We start from the raw sequence: 16,808 nt of genomic DNA, 5'->3' as shown, positions 1-16,808 counted from the left end.
ATGGATGAAGGGGAGAAAAGATATTGAGGGGCAGATATCAGCCCCTGTCAGAGCTTCTGTGACATCACCAGTGGTTGATACTGTGGACTGATGCACACATCAAAGCTGGGAAGCCACACTACCTAGACTCCCTTAAAGCTGGCATTCCAAATGTGATTTAGGAATTGCCAATTAAATGGACTTGCACAAGACTTGAACCTGGAACCAAGCTAAGGGGGGAGAAGGAGCCAGTGAGGTATCAATTTTGCAGAAGTGGATGATGGCAAACTTGTTTCATGATCACCATCTTCCTGGGTCAGCAGCTTCCTGTCGTGGCTTATTTCTTGATCTTGAAGACAGAGGCATGGTGATCCTGAGGGCTTACAGTCATCTCTGGAAGCTCCATTTAAGTCTACTCTTCCAGGCCCTCCACCAGCAATATTGTGAGCCGAAGCATCTCAAATTTCAATGTTCATATTGGCCTGAGGGTCCAGCTAAAGGGTAGAGTCTGATTCAGTAGATCTGGAGTGAGATCTTAGATTCTGCATTCCTAACAAGCTCCTATGTAATGTCTGATGGTTAGGATGAATTTTTTTTTTTGGCTGCAGGATTTTTAACTCCTGACTAGGGATTGAAACCAGGCCTTCAGCAGTGAAAGCGAGGAATCCTAACCACTGGACTGCCAGGGAACTAGGATGGACTTTTAGTAGCTCAGTCCAAACGTGTCTTATGATAACCTACATCTGATCATAAATTCCTTTCTTCTTTGTCTGCTGAATGATGGTTTCTCATTCTCCTAATTCTGTGGCTGATTCTTGTCTCTTTTAGGGGGTTTTCTTGCTGTGTTTGTCCCTTTATATTGGTGTTTCCCAAGACTCTGGCTTAGAGGGCATCCTACAAACTCCTCCTGCATGATCCCCTTCATTCTCCAGACTTCAATGAACATCTGTATGTTTCTCAAATCTTTATTTCCAATTTGTACCTCCCCTGAGTCCAGATTCCAGTACCTACAGCTTACCAAAATTGAGTTCTACAGACAAATAGGACATGAAAGAAAGCCTCTATGGTCAAATAAGTTTGGGAAATACTGGGTTAAATAAAATGAAATTGACTATTTTGCTGAGGTGCTCCTAGAACAGTTAATGTGCTAAAAGGCATTGCAAACATTTAAGAGGAGGTATGGCAACCCACTCCAGTGTTCTTGCCTGGAGAATCCCAGGGACGGGGGAGCCTGGTAGGCTGCCGTCTATGGGGTCGCACAGAGTCAGACACGACTGAAGCGACTTAGCAGCAGCAGCATGTAATACTCTGTATTTCTTAAACTTATTTGACATCTGTATAGGACATAATCAGTGCATTTCCTCAGATTCTCCCAGTCCTGCCTGAGCCCTGAACACCTGACTCTTGCTTTTCCCTATTTTACTGTAGCCAATAGTGTAGTTCTGTGGCCAACCAGCCGCTCCTCCTTGCGTCTTGCATTGTTTTCCATCCCACCCCTCTTCCCTTTTATATCATTCTTGAGGCTTTGGGTTTGCGCCTTCATAAAAAAGCCTGAGCATATAATCTTTGCCTCAAGTTCTGTTTTCTAGGGAACTTGGGCCAGTACAACCTGCAACAAAGCCCCACCCTTTTTCTTGGAATATTAATATCTCCCAGAACTTGGGTTCCTAGAACATACTTTGGAAATTCAAGTTGGTTATCTTTCCCTGTATATCTGCAGGCACCTGAGACTCAGCATGTCCTAGTCTGAATCAATCTGTTTTCCTTTTTATCTGTTTCTCGTCTGGTCTTTTCTGTCTTAGTGACTGCACCACATTTGCCCACCATGCGAGTAACCTGGGTGTTGTTCTTGAGTTCTTTTCCTCTTCCATCCAATCTGTTCACCCTCTCTTGCTTCCTTCTTTCTTCTTCTCATCTGGCTAATGAATGATTATTTGTCCTTTAAAAAATTATTCATTTATTTATTTTTGGCTGTGCTGGGTCTTCATTTCTGTGTACAGGCTTTCTCTAGTTGCAGAGATCGGGGGCTACTCTGCAATTGCAGTGTGCCAGCTCCTCATTGCAGTGGCTTCTCTTGTTGCAGAGCACAAACCATAGAGGGTGAGGGCTTCAGTAGTTGTAGAGCTTAGTTTCCCCAAGGCATGTGGAATCTTCCGGAACCAGGGATGGAAACTGTGTCCCCTGCATAACCATTGGACCACCAGGAAGTCCAACAATTACTCCTTGTTCTTAAAGAGACAGTGTAGGTACCATCTTCTTACCCTGTCTCCTCAGTCTGGTGGGGTCTGGGTGTTCTCAGAAGTTCTCAGAAGCCTCTGAAATTGTCTCTCTTACAGCACTTATCACACTGTATGGTAATTAATCTTTAAAAAATGAATCCGTCTCCCCCCACCACCATCTTTGGTATCTTATTCAATTCTTAATCCCTAGCACCTAGGATAGAGAACTTACTGACTTATTGATAGATGGGAGTGGGTGAGGACTTCCCTGGTGGCTCAGCAGTAAAGAATCTGCCTGCAATGCAGGATTTGTGGGTTTGATCCCTGAGCTGGGAAGATCCCCTGGAGGGCACAGCAACCCATTCCAGTATTCTTGCTTGGAGAATCTCAAGGACAGAGGAGTGTGGCAGGCCACGGTTCATAGGGTCGCAAAGAGTTGGACACAACTGAAGCAACTTAGCACATACGCATGCGTGGGAGTGGATGAGGCAGGAGGGAGAAAGAGAACTCCAATTTGTAAGCCTTCCAAAGGAATAAAAATAATTTCCCCTCTACCTTTCTGAGTTCTTTGCTTAGATCTCTGCTGTAAAACACAGATTAATGAGAAAAGCAAAGAGAAGTCTACTAACATGTATACCTTGTGCATATGTGGGAGATGTCCAAGGGAAAATGAGTAACTCTCTGAGTTGGCTTAGAATTGAGGATTAAATACCATCTTAGTAGAGAAAGAAGAGTGAAGATGTTAGGACTGTCTGCTGCTGCTGCTGCTGCTAAGTGGCTCAGTCGTGTCGGACTCTTAGTGACCCCATGGACTGCAGCCTACCAGGCTCCTCCATCCATGGGATTTTCCAAGCAAGAGTACTGGAATGGGGTGCCATTGTCTTCTCCATTTAGGACTCTCAGGGAAGAGAAAATGATTTTTAGGAAAAATGAATGGGCTCTTCAAAGACTAGATGGAAGATATGATAGTTTGTGACCAAGTTTCTCTGCGTGTTGTGTCAACTTCTAGCCTCTTCTCCTGTGATAAGTCAATCTCCCTGGGTTAATGATGCCTCTAGGGAGGATATTTATGATAAATGAGTTCCTTTTGGAGGATCTATCTTTAGGCAGATAAATGGGGTTCAGAGAAAGCTCTACCTGCATTTGCCACTTTTCAAGTGCCTACAGCTCCAAATAGTTAGTACACCAAAGCAGCATATTTTGGGATGGCATGTCTTGAACTCCTGCAGTCATCTATTGGGGTGGCATATTCTGCTACCTTCATGACCCACCTTTGAAAATTCCCCAAGTTTCATGGTCTAGAAGCTGAGTTGGTAGATCTCACTGAACCAGTCTCTTAATCTTGAGAATAGGTCAGTGAAACAATTGTGTCTCATTCCAGGAAGTGATATTGCAGGTGGGATCCTACCAAAGTTAGAATGTGTATGGTACAGGTAAGCAGGTATTTGATAAGAGGCATTTCTTTGGAACCAAAACAAATAATGGTTGGAACACACTGTAAGTCAGTTTCGGAGTCCAGAGGGCAGCCTTGAGAAGATTTCTATATATTGGGCTGGAAGCACCTTTTGAAGTTTAATATTAATATTTTTGATGATGTCATTGGGTGTTCTGGTGAACTTTCTGAGCAACCTAGACAGCAACAGACATGAAGGTTGTCCATACATGATCTGTTGTGGTGATTTCTTTGAGGTTTATATCAAGTCATCCAGCTTCAGCTTCCAGGGCTTTGGGAAAAGGGCAGGTTTGTTTTTAGGGATTTCAGTCAGAAGGGTGAAAGAAAATTGCAAGCATTAGTTTGGAGAATTTTAGTCAGATATTAGAGAAAACTAGAATTTAAGATCCAGTCCAGTTTGCTAGAACCTCATATCCACAAAGATGTGTTATAATTTTCTACTGAAATAATCTTTCGCTGTACAGTCACTCCCATTTCTAGAGAATATAATCACAGAAAAGCAAATTTGTTAACAAAACAAGTTTGGGCTCACAAAACTTGACCTGATTATTTACATAAGGGCAGCAAGAATAGCAATTGACCATGTAGGCGCTTTTAAAATCTGCTTTGTTGGAACTTTCATAAGGAATCTCAGATTGGACTTTTAAAAGACTTTCAAGGCTAGGAAGCCAAACCAAGAACTCATTGTCAGAGTTCACATGCATATCTATACATTTGGGTTAATTCCTCTCTGCTCAAAGTCCCCCCCAAAATATACTGAGATTCCTGGGACTGGTAGGAAGTGATCTTCCTTATTCACTTGGTAAGGCTGGAAAACCTCAAGTCAAGGAACCAGGAAGTTTCTTAGAAGGGGCTTAATAAGCATTGGCTCTGTAAAGTCAAGCTTACTTCCTTACAGCTGTCTGGTCATATCTCATTCTACATACATCATTCTCCAATTTGATATCCTAGTCAAGCCTTAGTAATATAACCGTTTCCAACTCTGTCCTGTCACAAGAAGAACAGATTCTTCTCCAACTTAGGCAAATAGCTATATTGCTGTGAAAATAAGAATATACATTAAGAGTATGAATTCTGGAGGGATCACATAGGGAGAAAAGATAAATGCTTCAATTCTGTTTATGAAGTTATACTATACCAAACTGCAGTAAGTCATAGATAGCTTAAGAGAAAAAAGCTTTCTTTTTTTTTTTTAATTTAATTTTATTTTTTAACTTTACAATATTACATTGGTTTTGCCATATATCAAAATGAATCCACCACAGGTATACATGTGTTCCCCATCCTGAACCCTCCTCCCTCCTCCCTCCCCATACCATCCCTCTGGGTCGTCCCAGTGCACCAGCCCCAAGCATCCAGTATCGTGCATCGAACCTGGACTGGCGACTCGTTTCATACATGATATTATACATGTTTCAATGCCATTCTCCCAAATCATCCCACCCTCTCCCTCTCCCACAGAGTCCAAAAGACTGTTCTATACATCAGTGTCTCTTTTGCTGTCTTGTATACAGGGTTATCGTTACCATCTTTCTAAATTCCATATATATGCATTAGTATACTGTATTGGTATTTTTCTTTCTGGCTTACTTCACTCTGTATAATAGGCTCCAGTTTTATCCACCTCATTAGAACTGATTCAAATGCATTCTTTTTAATGTCTGAGTAATACTCCATTGTGTATATGTACCACAGCTTTCTTATCCATTCATCTGATGATGGACATCTAGGTTGCTTCCATGTTCTGGCTATTATAAACAGTGCTGCGATGAACATTGGGGTACACGTGTCTCTTTCAATTCTGGTTTCCTCAGTGTGTATGCCCAGCAGTGGGATTGCTGGATCATAAGGCAGTTCTATTCCCAGTTTTTTAAGGAATCTCCACACTGTTCTCCATAGTGGCTGTACTAGTTTGCATTCCCACCAACAGTGTGAGAGGGTTCCCTTTCCTCCACACCCTCTCCAGCATTTATTGCTTGTAGACTTTTGGATTGCAGCCATTCTGACTGGCGTGAAATGGTACCTCATAGTGGTTTTGATTTGCATTTCTCTGATAATGAGTGATGTTGAGCATCTTTTCATGTGTTTGTTAGCCATCTGTATGTCTTCTTTGGAGAAATGTCTATTTAGTTCTTTGGCCCATTTTTTGACTGGGTCATTTATTTTTCTGGAGTTGAGCTGTAGGAGTTGCTTGTATATTTTTGAGATTAGTTGTTTGTCTGTTGCTTCATTTGCTATTATTTTCTCCCATTCTGAAGTCTGTCTTTTCACCTTGCTTATAGTTTCCTTTGTTGTGCAGAAGCTTTTAAGTTTAATTAGGTCCCATTTGTTTATTTTTGCTTTTATTTCCACTATTCTGGGAGGTGGGTCATAGAGGATCCTGCTGTGATGTATGTTGGAGAGTGTTTTACCTATGTTCTCCTCTAGGAGTTTTATAGTTTCTGGTCTTACGTTTAGATCTTTAATCCATTTTGAGTTTATTTTTGTGTATGGTGTTAGAAAGTGTTCTAGTTTCATTCTTTTGCAAGTGGTTGACCAGTTTTCCCAGCACCACTTGTTAAAGAGATTGTCTTTAATCCATTGTATATTCTTGCCTCCTTTGTCAAAGATAAGGTGTCCATATGTGCGTGGATTAAAAGCTTTCTTAAATCTAGAAAACAAAGCATGAAAGAACTAGCAAAATTTCAAACAAAAAGTAATACAAACTGTAGTTGTGCTCATCAGTTTATTCAGTTCCGTATGATTAAATCTTATTTTGCTTGATCTTGAGCTACTAGTTTTATGAATCATTCTGTTTTTCCATTACAGCTTTGGAAATTCTTACCCAGTTTAATGATATGATCTTAAAGTTATTGGAAACTGATATCCTATCAGATATCAGAGTCCTTTCCATGAATCTGAAGACACAGAGTTTTCGCATCATAGGTACTTGCAAAAGCTTTCAGGAAACAGCAGAGTAAACAATAACTGTCTGTGACCGACAAAATGACCATGGTTAAAAACTTGACGAAAGTTCATTTAAGCACAACTGACAAGGAAATTTGGTTATTTCTGTGTTGTACAACAGTTATGATGATAACTAGAATTATGACTGATAACATTGTATGAGGATGTATCAGATTCTAGGAATTTCATATACTTTCTGGAACACACACTAATAATATACATCCTTACAAATATAACAGGAAGGTTAAACATTACTTAAAAAAAGAGAAGAACTCTATTTTTTATTGGCATATAGCCAATTAACAATGTTGTGAGTTTCAGATGAACAGTAAAAGGATACATATACACGTATCCTGCTGCTGCTGCTAAGTCGCTTCAGTCGTGTCCGACTCTGTGCCACCTCATAGACGGCAGCCCACCAGGCTCCCCCGTCCCTGGGATTCTCCAGGCAAGAACACTGGAGTGGGTTGCCATTTCCTTCTCCAATGCATGAGTGCATGCTAAGTCGCTTCAGTCGTGTCTGACTGTGCGACCTAATGGACAGCACCTCACTAGGCTCTTCTGACCATGGGATTCTCCAGGCAAGAATACTAGAGTGGGTTGCCATTTCCTTCTCCATTCTCCCCCAAATTCCCCTCCCATCTAGACTGCCACATAACACTGAGCAGAGAGCTTCTATGTGCTATACAATAGGTCCTTGTTGGTTATCTATTTTAAATATAGCAGTGTGTACATGTCTATCCCAGACTCCCTAGCTATCCCTTCACCCCATCTTTTCTCCCAGCCACCATAAGTTCATTATCTAAGACTGTGAGTCTCTTTCAGAGTTAAACATTACTTTTTACTTGACAATATTTCCCATGTAAATTAACATAGGGTATAAGCCTAATTAGCTTAACATCTGTCTTTTTTTAAGGAGAGAGAACAATCTTTTGAAAAGTTTCTGGGGCCCTTTAGTTGTTTAGTCACTCAGTCGTGCCTGACCCTTTGTAACCCCACAGACTGCAGAATGCCAGGCTTCTCTGTCCTTCACTATCGTTCATTGAGTTGGTGATGCCATCCTACCAGCTCACCCTCTGTTGTCCCCTTCTCCTCCTGCCTTTAATCTTTCCCAGCATCAGGGTCTTTTCTAATGACTTGGCTCTTCACATCTGGTGGACAAAGTATTGGAGCTTCAGCTTCACCACCAGTCCTTCCAATGAATATTCAGGGCTGATTTCCTTTAGGATTGACTGGTTTGATTTCCTTGAAGCCCAAGGAACTCTCAAGAGTCTTCTCTAGCATCACAGTTCAAAGGCATTGATTCTTTGGCACTCAGCCTTTTTTATTGTCCAGCTCTCACATCTGTACATGTACTACAGGAAAAACCATAGCTTTGACTATATGGACTTCTGTTGGCAAAGTAATGTCTGTGCTTTTCAATACACTGACTAGGTCTGTCATAGCTTTCCTTCTAAGGAGTAAGCATCTTTTAATTTCATAGTAGCAGTTACTGTCCGTAGTGATTTTGGAGCCCAAGAAAATTAAGTCACTGTTTCCATCATTTCTCCATCTATTTGCAATGGAGTGATGGAACCCAATGCCATGATCTTAGTTTTTTGAATGTTGAGTTTTAAGCCAGCTTTTTTACTCTCTTCTTTCACCTTCATCAAGAGGCTCTTTAATTCCTCTTCACTTTCTGCCATTAGGGTGGTGTCATTTGTGTATCTGAAGTTAATGATATTTCTCCCTGCAATCTTGATTCTAGATTGTGCTTCACCCAGTCCAGCATTTCACATGATGTACTCTGCATATAAGTTAAATAATCAGGGGCCCTCTGGGAAATCCCAAAGTTAGTTCAAGGTCAAAAAGACTTCATTTAGAATTTGATTTTTGGTAAGTTTTCCAAACTTTTTAAGAGATTAAAAAGAGGCAGCAAGAATACACAGAGAAACTGTACAAAAATGACCCAGATAATCATGATAGTGTGGTCATTCACCTAGAGCCAGACATCCTGTAATCTGAAGTCAAGTGGGTCTTAGAAAGCATTACTACAAACAAGGCTAGTGCACTGGAAAAGGTCAGTTTTCATTCCAATCCCAAAGAAGGGCAGTGCCAAAGAATGTACAAGCTACTATACAGTTGTACTCATTTCACTTGCTAGTAATATTATGCTCAAAATCCTTAAAGCTAGACTTCAGCAGCATGTGAACCGAGAACTTCCAGATGTACAGGCTGAGTTTAGAAAAGGGAGAGGAACCAGAGATCAAATTGCCAACATCTGTTGGATCATAGAAAAAGCAAGGGAATTTCAGAAAAACATCTAATTATGCATCATTGACTAACTAAAGCATTTGGTTGTGTGGATCACAACAAACTGTGGGAAATTCTTAAAGAGATGGGACTACCAGGCCACCTTACCTGCCTCTGAGAAACCTGTATGTAGGTCAAGAAGCAACAGTTAGATGGAACAACAGACTGGTTCCAAATTGGAAAAGGAGTATTTCCCAATACAAGGCTGCATTTTAACTTATATGCAGAGTACATCATGCAAAATGCTGGGCTGGATGAATCACAAGCTAGAATCAAGATTGCTGGGAGAAATATCAACAACCTCAGATATGCAGATGATACCATTCTAATGGCAGAAAACGAAGAGGAACTAAAGAGCCTCTTGATGAAGGTGAAAGAGGAGAGTGAAAAAGCTAACTTAAAGCTCAACATTCAGAAAACTAAGATCATGGCATCCAGTCCCATCACTTCATGGCAAATAGATGGGGAAAAAGTCAAACAGTGACATATTTTATTTCCTTGGGCTTCAAAATCACTGCATATGGTGACAGCAGCCATGAAATTAAAAGACACTTGCTCCTTGGAAGGAGAGCTATGACCAAACTAGAGAGCATATTAAAAAGCAAAGACCTCACTTTAATGACAAAAGTCTGTATAGTCAAAGCTATGGTTTTTCCAGGAGTCATATATGGATGTGAGAGTTGGACCATAAAGGCTGAGCACTGAAGAACTGATGCCTTTGAATTGTGGAGAAGACTCTTGAGTCCCCTGGACTGCAAGGAGATCAAAGCAGTCAATCCTAAAGGAGATCTACACTAAATATTCATTGAAAGGATTGGTGCTGAAGTTGAAGTTCCAATACTTTGGATTTGAAGAGCTGACTCATTGGAAAAGACCCTGATGGTGGAAAAGATTGAAGGCAAAAGAAGAAGAGGGCAGCAGAAAATTAGATGGTTAGATAGCATTACCAACTTAGTGGACATGAATTTGAGCCAACTCTGGGAGACAGTGAAGGACAGGGAAGCCTGACGTGCTGAAGTTCAAGGGTTGCAAAAAGTCAGATACGACTTAGTGACTGAATTACAAAAATAAGTTTTTCAAAAATATCAAAAGATTTCAGAACACTTGGTTAAACAGTAGCATAGGTCACTGTGAAATAACACTTACTTATCCATTTAACCAAAATGACAAAGCTCTCAAAGGCAAATATGGAAATTACATAGTAGTAAAAAGAAATTTAGCTCTTTCAACATAGAAGATTTGCTTTTCTTTTCCTTTTACTTGTGTTGAGGCATAGCTGATTTACAATATTATGTAAATTTCATGTGTACAACATAGTAATTCACAAATTTTAAAGGTTATACTCCATTTACAATTATTTAAAATATTGGCCATATTTCCTATGCTATACAAAGTATCCTTGTAACATTTATTTTACATATAGTAGTTTGTATTGGCACCCCACTCCAGCACTCTTGCCTGGAAAATCCCATGGATGGAGGAGCCTAGTAGACTGCAGTCCATGGGGTCGCTAAGAGTTGGACACGACTGAGCAACTTCACTTTCACTTTTCACTTTCATGCATTGGAGAAGGAAATGGCAACCCACTCCAGTGTTCTTGCCTGGAGAATCCCAGGGACAGAGGAGCCTGGTGGGCTGCCGTCTATGGGGTCGCACAGAGTCGGACACGACTGAAGTGACTTAGCAGCAGCAGCAGCAGCAGCAGTTTGTACCTCTTAACCCTCTACCCCTATCATGTTCTGCCCCCCTTTCCCTAATCCCACTGGTAATCACTAGTTTGGTCTCAAATGTGTGAGCCTGTTTCTTTTTTTGTTGTATTCAGTAGTTTATTTTTTAGATTCCACAAATAAGTGATAACACAGTAGCTGAAGAAGACTTATTTCCTTAAGTAATCAAAGATCTGATAAAACAACATGAATCATAAGAAATTATTTCCTTAACAATGTTCACACATAATTACAGCAGTGTTAATTATATTATGTTGTGTATTACATCTCTAGTATTTGTTTCTCTTATAATTGGAAGTTTATACCTTCTGATTGAAAGTGAAGTAGCTCATTTGTGTCCGACTCTTTGCAATCCCGTGGACTGTAGCCTACCAGGCTCCTCCCTCCATGGGATTCTCCAGGCAAGAATACTGGAATGGGTTGCCATTCCCGTCTCCAGGGGATCTTCCCAACCCAGGGATCGAACCTGGGTCTCCCACATTGCGGGCAGATGCTTTAACCTCTGAGCCACCAGGGAAGCATACCTTCCGATTACTTTCCTCCAATTCCACCTCTCCCCTTTGTCCTTTATTCTTGTCTTTCTCATTCTGGACCAACCAGTTATTCTGTTTTAGGACAAAATCACTCTCATTTTTTTCTTAACAAAAATATGTCTCCATACCTCATACTTTTTCTTACTTAAAATCATACCCTACATGACTTGTATACTTGGCATAGTTTTTTTCCTACTGCTTTTAATAATATGCATTAGAATTTTTAACTCTTAGAGACCTTAATTTCTAGTAAAAACTAAGAAAAGCAATTGGAACTGTCACACCAACACTCTAGAGGTGGCAAACTTGTGACTATGTCATTTCATAATATCCAGAATCATAGGCTTCCACGTTGTACACTTTTTTAATGGAGCAAAAGGATGCTTACTACTAGAACCAATTTTTTTTCTCTCTATAATTAGAGACCAAAAGTGAGCAAACTTAGACTTTCTTGTTTTCTATCTGTAAAAATCAAGCGTTTTATTTATATAGCAAGAAAGCACTCATTTATTCTCTATTTGAATAGCATACTTGAGATTTAAAATCATGTTTGGCAGTGTACTGCAGGATGCTATAAAAGACTTCATCCATATTGCTTTGGATTTCTTGACATCTTGTTATATGTTTTCCATCATCCATTGCAACAGTTAGTTCAGCTTCCTTAACCTGAACTGGACACTTTAAGGATGTAAAAGCTACACTTATGTTTAGCAAAGTTTCAGAATATTATTTAGAAATTATCTAGATATTCAGTGGACATTTCAAGGGACCAAAAAGATTTTGGAAACTATTATAAACTACTTTATATTTTATAAAACATAATTGTTGAAAAGTTCATTTATAATTTATTTTTTAAAATGTATTTATTTAAAAAATTTTTGGCTGTGCTGGGTCTTTGTTGCCGCATGATGGCTTTCTCTAGTTTCGATGAGCAGGGTCTACTCTTCGATGTGCTGCACCAGGCTTCTCATTGCGGTAACTTCTGTTGTTGCGGAGCACAGGCTCTAGGTTCCTGGGCTTCAGAAATTACGGCACATGGGCTTAGTAGTTGGGACATCTGGGCTCTAGAGTGTGGGCTCAGTGGTTGCGGTGCATGGTCTTAGTTGCTCCGAGGCATGTGGAATCTTTCCAGGCCCGGGATCAAACCTGTGTCCCCTGCATTGGCAAGCAGATTTTTATCTACCGTACCAAGGAAGTCTGAAAAGTTCATTTATAAACTTTATTTCATCTACATTTAGTTAATTCCTTTGTTCTTAACAATTATGTTTGGATAAGTGGTGACAACTTCATGAGATATTATACAATTTAAATTATTTTAAATTATGTTTCTTCCTGACTAGTAAACCCAGGTAGAACAAAAGTTGTATATGTGTATAATATTTGATACTAACAACCCTGAAGACATGCCTTTTTGTTTCACTAAACCAGTGATATTCTTATTTGCCAAAGATTACCTGTCACGTGAACTTGAAAAACATTGGGGTTAGTTTCTATATTTCTCTGAGAGAATACTTAATTTATATAAGTATTTATTTTCCTTTAAGCCAATTAAATAGAGTTCTTTTACAAATTGGGGCTGCCCTGGTGGCTCAGTGGTAAAGAATCTGCCTGCCAATGCAGGAGATGTGGGTTTGATCCCTGGGTTGGGAAGATCCCCTGCAGGAGGACATGGCGATTCACTCCAGTATTCTTGCCTAGGAAATCCCAGGGACAGAGAAGCCTCGTGGGCTATAGTCCATAGGGTTGCAAAGAGTGGGATGCAACTTACTGACTAAACAGAATAGGCATACATAAACACACAGATCAGATCAGTCGCTCAGTCATGTCCGACTCTTTGCCACCCCATGAATCGCAGCACGCCAGGCCTCCCTGTCCATCACCAACTCCCGGAGTTCACTCAGACTCACGTCCTTCGAGTCAGCAATGCCATCCAGCCATCTCATCCTCTATCGTCCCCTTCTCCTCCTGCCCCCAATCCCTCTCAGCATCTGAGTCTTTTCCAATGAGTCAACTCTTCGCCTGAGGTGGCCAAAGTACTGGAGTTTCAGCTTTAGCATCATTCCTTCCAAAGAAATCCCAGGGCTGATCTCCTTCAGAATGGACTGGTTGGATCTCCTTGCAGTCCAAGGGATTCTCAAGAGTCTTCTCCAACACCATAGTTCAAAAGCATCAATTCTTCGGCGCTCAGCCTTCTTCACAGTCCAACTCTCACATCCATACATGACCACAGGAAAATCCATAGCCTTGACTAGACGAACCTTTGTTGGCAAAGTAATGTCTCTGCTTTTGAATATGGTATCTACTACTACTACTAAGTCACTTCAGTCGTGTCTGACTCTGTGCGACCCCATAGACGGCAGCCCACCAGGCTCCCCCATCCCTGGGATTCTGCAGGCAAGAACACTGGAGTGGGTTGCCATTTCCTTCACCAATGCATGAAAGTGAAAAGTGAAAGTGAAGTCGCTCAGTTGTGTCCGACTCTTGGCAACTCCATGGACTGCAGCCTACCAGGCTCCTCCATCCATGGGATTCTCCAGGCAAAAGTACTGGAGTGGAGTGCCATTGCCTTCTCCATGCTATCTAGGTTGGTCATAACTTTCCTTTCAAGGAGGAAGCGTCTTATAATTTCATGGCTGCAGTCACCATCTGCAGTGATTTTGGAGCCCAGAAAAATCAAGTCTGACACTGTTTCCACTGTTTCCCCATCTATTTCCCATGAAGTGATGGCATCGGATGCCATGATCTTCATTTTCTGAATGTTGAGCTTTAAGCCAACTTTTTCACTCTCCACTTTCACCTTCATCAAGAGGCTTTTTAGTTCCTCTTCACTTTCTGCCATAAAGATGGTGTCATCTGCATATCTGAGGTTATTGTTATTTCTCCCGGCAATCTTGATTCCAGCTTGTGTTTCTTCCAGTCCAGCGTTTCTCATGATGTACTCTGCATATAAGTTAAATAAACAGGGTGACAATATACAGCCTTGACGAACTCCTTTTCCTGTTTGGAACCAGTCTGTTGTTCCATGTCCAGTTCTAACTGTTGCTTCCTGACCTGCATACAGATTTCTCAAGAGGCAGCTCAGGTGGTCTGGTATTCCCATCTCTTTCAGAATTTTCCACAGTTTATTGTGATCCACACAGTCAAAGGCTTTGGCATAGTCAATAAAGCAGAAATAGATATTTTTCTGGAACTCTCTTGCTTTTTCCATGATCCAGTGGATGTTGGCAATTTGATCTCTGGTTCCTCTGCCTTTTCTAAAACCAGCTTGAACATCAGGAAGTTCACGGTTCATGTATTGCTGAAGCCTGGCTTGGAGAATTTTGAGCATTACTTTACTAGCGTGTGAGATGAGTTAAATTGTGCGGTAGTTTGAGCATTCTTTGGTGCCGGGGTCCAGCCCCGGCTGATCCAGGGTATTCGAAGTGGGGACAGCGTCGGCGAGGGTAAGGATACAATAGCTTCAATTAGATATTAATTAAAGATATAAACAGTAATAGAATGAGGATAGCTCAGTAGGAAAATTCAGTGGAGAAAAGAGGCTGAGTAGCTTGGTTTACGCGGGAGACCAATAAAACTTCAAGACAAGAAGTTTGCACCACTTGCGTAGGCCGCAGGCGTCCTTCCGTTCTCCCAAAGGAGAGGAGACACTGAGGCCTCCCCAGTTGGATCTTAGAAGCCCAGGCATAATTAGCAAGCATGGCGGGTTCCACGCTCCAGATGGAGACTCAGCCAGAATTTGAGAGAGAGAGCGACATGGGGAGACCAAGTTTCAGTGAACAAGGCCCGCACTTTATTTTCCAAAGTAGTTTTTATACCTAAAGTTGTGCATAGAGGATAATGGGGGAAGGGGTGGAGTCATGCAAGGACAGCAGTTCCTGGTCCTAATCGAAGCCAGGCTTTTCAAACTTATCATATGCAAAAGTTCAGGTGAATTACATCATCTTCTGGCCAGGAGGCCTGTTAACATTTTAAGAAACTTATCTTTCTCTAAAGGTGATTATTCCAAAGTCAGGCACCAGCCTCCAAAAAAGCACTGGACAAAGCTGCATTCCTATAGGGCAAAGGTGAGGTGGGCTCAATCAAGAAAAGAATTAACTCAAGGGTCCAACGTTACAAACATTGAGGCTACTACTTACATTTCTATACACCCATTATATCAATCAATACACTGCCAAGGACACAGTAGGTACGGAGTATGGAGACTTAGCAGCAAACATTGGCTCAATAAGTGAAAAACCCTTCACCAATACAATTTCTAATCAATCTTTTAACTAATCAAAGGAATCTGTGTTTAGACAGTTTAGAACATCTCCTGCCTCTCACAGTTGGGAGGCTCTGAACAATCACATGTGGCCGGAAAAACCTATTCAGGCAGGCTAGAGGATTTCCAAAGGAGTTTGTAGGTTAAACACTGTCACACCCAGGAATTATTAACTGGAGCTGTAAGCTAACTCTTTTTTCAGAGAGAGGTAGTGGGGGACAGCCCCCCGTAAAGTCAGAGGTGTAGGTGAAAGCACAAAGCAGAAAGTAGGCAGACTCTGGTTTGGGGGGTAGATGCTCGAGAATTTCCAGGGGGACTCCTGAGGCTCGATCCCGCCTTTGCGTATGCCGAGCCTCCTTCCTCATGACCTTTGTCATGGGCGGAGTTCTTCACGCTGGCTCCCGGCAGTGATAGAATTCCAGTTGAGCTATTCCAGATCCTGAAAGATGATGCTGTGGAAAGTGCTGCACTCAATATGCAATATGCACTCAATATGCAATATGCCGGCTCCCAGCACTTTGGCATTGCCTTTCTTTGGGATTGGAATGCAAACTGACCTTTTCCAGTCCTGTGGCCACTGCTGAGTTTTCCAAATTTGCTGGCATATTGAGTGCAGCACTTTCATAGCATCATCTTTCAGGATTTGGAATAGCTCAACTGGAATTCTATCACCTCCACTAGCTTTGTTCGTAGTGATGCTTTCTAAGGCCCACTTGACTTCACATTCCAGGATGTCTGGCTCTAGGTCAGTGATCACACCATCATGATTATCTGGGTCATGGAGATCTTTTTTGTACAGTTCTTCTGTGTATTCTTGCCATCTCTTCTTAATATCTTCTGCTTCTGTTAGGTCCATACCATTTCTGTCCTTTATCGAGCCCATCTTTGCATGAAATGTTCCCTTGGTATCTCTGATTTTCTTGAAGAGATCTCTAGTCTTCCCATTCTGTTGTTTTCCTCTATTTCTTTGCATTGATTGCTGAAGAAGGCTTTCTTATCTCTTCTTGCTATTCTTTGGAACTCTGCATTCAGATGGGTATATCTTTCCTTTTCTCCTTTGCTTTTCACTTCTCTTCTTTTCACAGCTATTTGTAAGGCCTCCCCAGACAGCCATTTTGCTTTTTTGCATTTCTTTTCCATGGGGATGGTCTTGATCCCTGTCTCCTGGACAATGTCACGAACTTCATTCCATAGCTCATCAGGCACTCTATCTATCAGATCTAGGCCCTTAAATCTATTTCTCACATCCACTGTATAATTATAAGGGATTTGATTTAGGTCATACCTGAATGGTCTAGTGGTTTTCCCTACTTTCTTCAATTTAAGTCTGAATTTGGCAATAAGGAGTTCATGGTCTGAGCCACAGTCAGCTCCCAGTCTTGTTTTTGCTGACTGTAT

This window comes from Bubalus kerabau, chromosome 4, assembly GCF_029407905.1.
Source record: "Bubalus kerabau isolate K-KA32 ecotype Philippines breed swamp buffalo chromosome 4, PCC_UOA_SB_1v2, whole genome shotgun sequence".
NCBI lineage: Eukaryota > Metazoa > Chordata > Mammalia > Artiodactyla > Bovidae > Bubalus > Bubalus kerabau.
The sequence above is the reverse complement of the archived record's forward strand: the minus strand, read 5'-3'. Positions refer to the sequence as shown.